We start from the raw sequence: 8180 nt of genomic DNA, 5'->3' as shown, positions 1-8180 counted from the left end.
ACTGGGGATGTTTTAATAATATAAAGAGACATAACCAGATTGAAGAAACCAAATTCTGGCCTAGATAACTTGTGGTTCTGGAAAATTACTGGCAAATTAACCCAAAATTATGAGAAACCCTTCTTAAATGAGAGTAGAAAGAAAAGGTATTCTATGAAGAAAGAAAATATTGGGAGGGAAGAACCAGAGACAAAGCCAAAAAAGGAAAGTAGTCTTTTTGTTCAGGAAGTAGGAAGAAGTTCATGCTGTCTGGAATTCATTACAGAAAGTGACAGAGACTGAGGTGGGAATCATAGAGCTGAATGATAGATGAAGAAGTTAGTTGTAAAAAAAAATTAGCATTAAAATATCGTAAACCTTCATTCAAGTTAATAATGACATTTATCTACAAATCAGTTACCTTCTTTTATTTTTTTTTAAGTTAATTCATTCTTGAGAGACAGAGCATGAGTGGGGGAGGGGCAGAGAGCGAGAGGCAGACACAGAATCTGAAGCAGGCTACAGGCTCTAAGCAGTCAGCACAGATCCCAACACGGGGCTTGAACCACAAACTGTGAGATCATGACCTGAGATGAAGTTAAAGGCTTAACTGACTGAGCCAACCAGGCGCCCCCAATTAGTTACCTTTTAATGTTTATTCTGTTTTCCTAAAGATACTTTTCCATCAAAATCATTAAATTTATGTTTCCTGAATCACTCTCTCTAAATCTAACATACTCCCAAAGGCTGAGTTATCTTCTCAGCACATTAGGCTTAGATACCATCTTACTTAATTGTCACTTAATGCAATAAGTTAAGTATATTAATAAGCTGATAATTTGGGGGGCACCTGGGTGGCTCAGTTAGTTAAGCGTCCGACTTTGGCTCAGGTCATGATCTCACGGCTTGTGAGTTCGAGCCCCGCGTTGGGCTCTGTGCTGACAGCTCAGCCTGGAGCCTGCTTCAGATTCTGTGTCTCCCTGTCCCTCTGCCTTTCCCCAGCTTGTGCTCTCTGTCTCTCTCTCTCCCTCAATAATAAATAAATAAACTTAAAAATTATTTAAAAAAATAAGCTGGTAATTTGGGATATGATAAAGGCAAAGGCTTGCCATGATATCTGAGCAATAAAAATCAATATATAATAATCTGTTGTGAATTCTGTTGGAAGACAAATGTTTGCAAAACAATTCTATACCCTTCTAAGAATGTAAAACACAGAGGCTTACACTGAAAATTTCCAACATCTTGTCCATATGGTTGCATCCAATAAGATACGAGCATTCATTTGATCTCCATCATAGCTATTGCCACAGTCTAGGATTATTTTGCTTTATTTATTTATACACTGTCTCCCTACCTAGAATAATAACTCCCTGAGAGCAGAAATTCTATTTTGTTTGTTCTCCTCATTTTTTTATTTTTTATTTTATTTTTATTTTATTTTTTTAATGTTTATTTATTTTTGACAGAGAGAGAGAGAGAGACAGAGCATGAGCAGGGGAGGGGCAGCGAGAGAGGGAGACACAGAATCTGAAACGGGCTCCAGATTCTGAGCTGTCAGCACAAAGCCCAACGCAGGGCTCGAACTCACAGACCACGAGATCATGACCTGAGCTGAAGTCGGAAGCTCAACTGACCGAGCCACCCAGGCACCCCTGTTCTCCCCATTTTATCTCTAGCACCTAGCTCAGCACCTCTCTCACAACTGACACTCAATTATTAACTGGGGGTAAGAATAAGTGAAGGATGAATAATTATGAACTGAAAAAAAAAAGTCATTTTGGAAGACTTTAATTATATTGTTAGCCAACCTTAGAGATACTGACAAAACTGAGTTGGAGCCATTGGAACCCAGGTTCTTAATTCTTGACAAGTAGAATGGTAAAAACAAACAAATCTGTTTACTACTCAAATATTTTTGTGCCTTCATCAAAATATCATCTCCATCAGCAGGTTAGACTTGAGGAAAAGGGGAACAGATGGTAGACTAACCCATTTTATGACTTAGGGTTCTTTGATGGCAATTGACAGGAACCCGGTAGCTAATTTAAGCAAAGGAGAATTGGGTTACCAAAACAAAAGTGAAGCAAAACAAGAAGAAACAAAAAACAACCACAAAGCCAAAAATCCCTACTGGGATTTTCATTGGAATCCACTGAATATATAGGCCAATTTGAGGAAAGCCATCATATCAACTATCTTGAAACTCTTATAAAAATTTATCTCTTCATTAAGGAATCTTCTATATTTCAACAAATTTTTATATTTTTCTTTGTAAAAGTATTACATGTTTTCTGTTAGATTTATTTCTAGATTTCTCTACATAAACATACACATAGATACAAGTGTGTCGATATTTAAGTAATATTATTTAAAAATTATATATTCTAGTAGTTATTTGCTATACACATGATAATTAAACAATATACACTGAATTTATATGCTGTATCAGCAAGCCAGAGATGTGCTACAAACCTCCTCAAAACTCAATGGCTGTGTTCTTGTGCCTCTTTTATGAGAACAGAAGGTATTTACAATCTTCCGTGTCCATGCTGTGTGATCTATTTGGTCCATTACCTGTCCAGAGTATGAATCTCAGTAGTTGGTAGGTGAATTTGACTCTTGAGTTAAGTCACAATACTCAGTCCTAAGCCTTGTTCCCAGAGAAATAGCAATGTGGAAGATTGTATTTTCTGGGAAAAAAAAAATCTCCCATTCTTCATTCTCTTCTACAGTGTGACCTTGCAAATAATTTATCAAGAGGTGGCATTTATTTCCCTTCCCCTTGAATTTGAGTGGACCCGTGACCGCATTGATGAATAGACTATAGCAGCAATGACATTCTATGACTTCTGAGGCTAGACCATAAAAGATGATGTGGCCTCTGCCTTGTTCACTGAGACATTCACATTTAAAGCTCTGAACCATCCTATAAGAAGTCCAACTACTCAAAGGCCTCCATAACGTGAAGAAGTCAACCCCCATGAAAAGACTGAATACAGAAGCTTCACTTAGCATACCCAGCCAACCTTCTGCCCAACAACCAGCACCAACATCAGGACATGAGTAAAGAAGCCATCTTTGAAAATGGATTCTGTAGCTCTCAGTCATGTAAGTTTTCCCAGCTGAAGTCCCAGACATCACAAAGCAAAGAAATATCTCTCTAGGATGTCCTTATTGAATTGCCAAACCAAAGAATTTGGGGCATAATAAACAGCTGTTATTTTAAACCACTAAGTTTGGAATGGATCACTACACAGCAATTGTAAATGGAACAGAGGTTTAACCAAATTTTTCTGAGACCTCCAGGGACTGGGGTCTAGAGTCTTATTTCTAAATTCTGCTGCAAAGTGAATCATGTCAGAGCAAGGCTGGAGAATGCTAGTATCTAAATCCCAGCCTACTAGTTCCAGGTTGAGAGCCTACTCATTTGCTCTCAGGATGATGCATATTCAGAATCAGGGTTTGCCCACTTGGGGTGAGTTGTTTCTTGAGTCTATATTTTTCCAATCAAGGCCATAAAACCTTTCCAGCCACTTTGGAGTGCAGGATCAAGGGGCGCCTGGGTGGCTCAGTCGGTTAAGCATTCGACTTTGGCTCAGGTCATGATCTCACAGCTCATGAGTTCGAGCCCCACTTCGGGCTCTGTGCTGACAGTCTGCTTCCTATTCTGTGTCTCCTTCTCTCTCTGCCCCCACTTGTGTGTTCTCTCTCTCTCTCAAAAATAAACATTAAGAAATTAAAAGAGAGAGAGAGAGAGAGAGAGAGAGAGAGAGAGAGCCTACAGAAAAGACAGCCATGCCCGCTGCATCTCTGAGCAACTGACACAGCCAAACTTCAGACTGAGCCTGGTTCAGTTACTTTTGCTTCACTTTGTGTTTTCTGAAAGTATGCTCTGCTCAGCTGCTTTTGTAATTTTATTTTTTCACTGGACAACTTGAGGGGGAAAAAAACCTATAAAGGGGTTGAGGGAGCAGCTGTTAAAAATACCAGTTGTGTCAAATAATTCATTGCTCCCCAAAATACAATTTAGCTGACAGAAACTGAAATGAAGTCAAACTTTGTATGGTCTTCCATGTTCTTACGTGCACTGCTCCTTTTGGGTCCCTAAAGCAACGTTTCTCTAAGTCTTCTTTGACTGCAACAGGGAGAAAAACATCCATGAGCCTGTGTTATACTTTCCTCTTTCAAAGTAATTGTTTAGAATATCACCCCAGTAAATTCAGAAGGTATTCTTTAAAGTGTTATTTCTTACTTCCAACATGAGTAACTCACACAACTATAAAAGCCCAGCTCCCCATAAAAGATGATTATGTGCTAACAGACATTATTTGATTGTAAAACTCTGAAGTTGCTGAGTGGGTTGCAGAAGGATGCCAAAAGGATCCTTTGAGGGAAAATGACTTTTCCATCTTTTCCTGAAATTGCTTGTTTTCACTTTGGAAGGAAGATGCAAGTGTCTCAGCTTCACAGTTTGAGGGACTTTACCTCAGAGGCAAGAATTCTAGCTATCAGAATCCCAGGATAGTAGCACTAATCAAAAGGCCTCTCGTTGGGAGACATAAGCATCCCCATGAAAGATAAGAGCACAAGTTCCTTGTGCATTGTGCTGACAATGATATTTGCCTCCTTCTAGAATAAGAGTCCATCTTAGGTTTTTCAGAAGTCTGCTTATTTCTAGAAATAAAATCCACATTACTTCTGTTAGTAGGAATGTTCTGACAACTTATAACTTTGCTTTTAATGGCTTTCAAATCTCATAGAGGAATATTCTGAGGTGAGGAATTATTGCTGAAAGAATCCTATTACCAGGAAACTGGGACCCTATAGAGATGGTTACTTATGTGGGAGCTAGCCTCCAAGGATATTCTCTAGCAGTCTCTTACCTGCTATTTGCACAAACCAAGCCTGCATGCTCAGACCATTGTCCCGGGAATCTGTGCTGAGTTTTCCACCAATTTGACCAATTGAATAATGAGGAAGTAGAGTTTTGGTAACCCCTTACTCCCTCAAGGAGCCTTGAGCTGCCATGTAAGAAATCCAAGTTACCCTGCTGGAGAGAAAGATGAGATGCCAGGTGGAAAGAAAGATCACACGCAAAACACCAGCGTGCAAAATAACTGTTTCTCAGTACTGTGTTTCATCAAATTATTGAACTTTCCCTGAACTCCAAATTCTGAGTTTGTAAAAATGAGAATAGCAATTTCACACACATGAAAATCAAATGAAATCATTCTCTCTTCTTTAAGTTTATTGAGTACCTACTAGGTGCAAATCACTGAAGATACAACAGTAAATAAATTATGAACATTGCTTTATAACAGCCTACATTCTAGAAGATGCATATAAATCCCTGAGCTTAGTCTCAGACTATACTTTAAAAAGTTAATAATGATAATAATATGGTCTCAAGTTATACAGGGCACTGAGGGACTATAATAACTGTACGTATAAGACATAATTCTTGGATTCTTAAATATAGAGAACAAACTGAGGGTTGCTGGAGGGTTGCTGTGGGTGGGGGATGGGCTAAATGGGCAAGGAGCATTAAGGAGGACACTCAATGGGATGAGCACTGGCTGTTATATGTAAGGGGATGAATCACTGGATTCTACTCCTGAAATCATTACCGTGCTACTTGCTAACTAACTTGGATGTAAATTTTTAAAATATATATAAAATAAAAAAATACTAATGTATAAAAATATTTGGTCTTGGCAATACATTGAGTTCCACAGAAACAGCCCCAGGGCAAGCGAGAGTGGGGGCACTGGGCGACTCTGTGCTTCGCTGGGGAAAATAATTAAACATGGGCAGAGGAGATCCTAAGAAGCCGAGAGGCAAAATGTCATGATATGCATTCTTTGTACAAACTTGCTGAGAAGAGAGCAAAAAGAAGCACCCAGAGGCTTCAGTCGGCTTCCTGGAGTTTTCTAAGGAGTGCTCAGAGAGGTGGAAGACCATGTCTGCCAAAAAGACAGGAAAATTTGAAGACATGGCAAAGGTAGACAAGGCCTGTTATGAAAGAGAAATGAAAACTTATATCCCTGCTAAAGGGGAAACAAAAAAGAAGTTCAAGGACCCCAACGCACCCAAGATGCCTCCTTTGGCCCTTTTCTCATTCTGTTCTGTTCTGTTCTGTTCTGTGGATCGCCCAAAAATCAAAGGAGTGCATCCCAGACTGTCCATTGGTGATGTTGCAAAGAAACCAGGAAGAGACATGTGGTATCACAGCCATGCATATGACACGCAGTCCCATGAAAAGAAGGTTGCGGAGCCGAAGGACAGACAGGAAAAAGATGTTGTTCCATACCGAGGAAAGGAAAGCCTGACGCGGCCAAAAAAAAAAAAAAAAAAAAAAAAAAGGAGTCATCATGGCTGAAAATAGCAAGAAAAAGAAGGAAGAGGAGGAAGATGAAGTGGAGGAGGAAGAGGAGGAAGATGAAGATAAAAATGATGAATAAGTTGCTTCTAGAGCAGTTGTTTTTCTTGTCCATAAAACATTTACCCCCCTGCACACAACTTGCTTTTAAAGAAAAAAAAAAATGAAATGTAAGATTGTGTAAAAAATTAAATAAATAAATAACTCTTGTCTTTAAGGAATTATTAATCTAAAGTCTGGGATTATGATGCCTCCCGCTTTGGTTTTCTTCTTCTAGTTAAAAATCTAGGACAACACAAAAAATAATAAGAATAGTGACTGCATATTATTATGTTCTAAACCCTAAAAATGCTGCCCAAGAAATTTAAAAACTAGAAAATGAAGTGTGGGGTACTCTTTCAACGCTTGACGGAGGTAAGAACAAGACAAGTTTTAGTAGGACTGTGGGTTTTGCAGAGGTAGGGATTATGGGCAGGTGATATTCCTAGATGGGAAACAACTTAAGCAAAGTCATAACTAGAAGAGTGTTGTCAATAGAACTTTGTGCCCAGTGTTATATATGTGCTATATATGTGTGTAATATACTAGCCCCTAGCCACATGTGACTATGGCACAGTTGACATGTGGTCAGTGTGACTGAGGAACTGAATTTTTAATTTATTTCATTTAAATTAATTTTAATTTAAATAACCACTTGTGGCTAGTGGTTACCATATTGTATGGCATATGCTCAAAGGACTTGGGGAAAACCAGCCATGACTTTTTCTGTTGCTGTGAGTGATGTCAACCAAGCTCACCTGAGATATTAAGATCATTTGCCTCCCACTGCTTCACCCTAACGATCCACTCCAAAGTATAAAACAGACGGCCAAAAATAAATCTTTCCCTGCAACATAAGTCCCAAGCAACCTCATGAGCTGCCAAAGTTTATTTCTATTCTCACATCTGTACCTTGGGTTTATCTCAACCAATGGTTTCTCCCTTCAAAGGAGTGCTGTTTCCTATAAAATCCTGAGAAGAATGAAAATATTTAAGAGATAACCTAACAGGGGTATCTGGGTGGCTCAGTCAGTTAAATGTCCGAGTTCAGGTCAGGTCATGATCTCCCGGCTCATGGGTTTGAGCCTTGCCATGAGCTCTGTGCTGAGAGCTCAGAGCCTGGAGCCTGCTTCAGATTCTGTCTTCCTGCCCCTCTTGAATTCGTGTGCGCTCTCTCTCTCTTTCTCTCTCTCTCTCAAAAATAAACATTAAAAAAGGAAGAAGAAAGAAAAGAGAAAAGAGAAAAGAAAAGAAAAAAAGGAGAAGAAAAAAAGAAACAAACTAAAAACATCCAGGAATGAAGAAAACAATTGAAAGCTTTTAGTATGTATCAGTTTCCTTGGTTACAGGTAATAAAGAAAAGGGGGAGGAGCAGAAACATTTGAAACACAGATAGTTTGAATAAAAAATCAAACCAGATAAAGGATTTAAAGCTCAGAGTAACATTTAGGCCACTAGCAAAGCAGAGTGAGAAAATGAGGCAATTACCCTGATGGTCCAAAGCAAAAATGAAATCTTTCACCTGGAAACAGCCAGATAATTCCAAGTGAAAGCATTTTTTGGTTATTGTTTTCTGTTGAGTTGAGCTAATTGCCAGGGCTTATTTTCTCAACGTATTCTTAAGTATAGCTATAGATAAGAAAAGTGCATGGGGCACCTGGGTGGCTCAGTCGGTTAAGGGTCTGACTCTTGATTTCAGCTCAGGTCACAATCTCACACTTTGTGAAATCAAGCCCTACACTGATCTGCACTATCACTGCAGAGCCTGCTTGGGAGTCTC

General features: G+C 39.1%; 1 pseudogene; it reads left to right on the top strand.

Moving 5' to 3' along the window:
• The first annotated feature begins 5788 nt into the window (after positions 1-5788).
• On the top strand, positions 5789-6443 carry LOC131511769 (high mobility group protein B1-like; annotated as a pseudogene).
• Positions 6444-8180: the final 1737 nt, after the last annotated feature.

Source organism: Neofelis nebulosa, chromosome 5 (assembly GCF_028018385.1).
Source record: "Neofelis nebulosa isolate mNeoNeb1 chromosome 5, mNeoNeb1.pri, whole genome shotgun sequence".
Lineage (NCBI taxonomy): Eukaryota > Metazoa > Chordata > Mammalia > Carnivora > Felidae > Neofelis > Neofelis nebulosa.
This window is presented reverse-complemented; position numbering and strand designations above follow the sequence as displayed.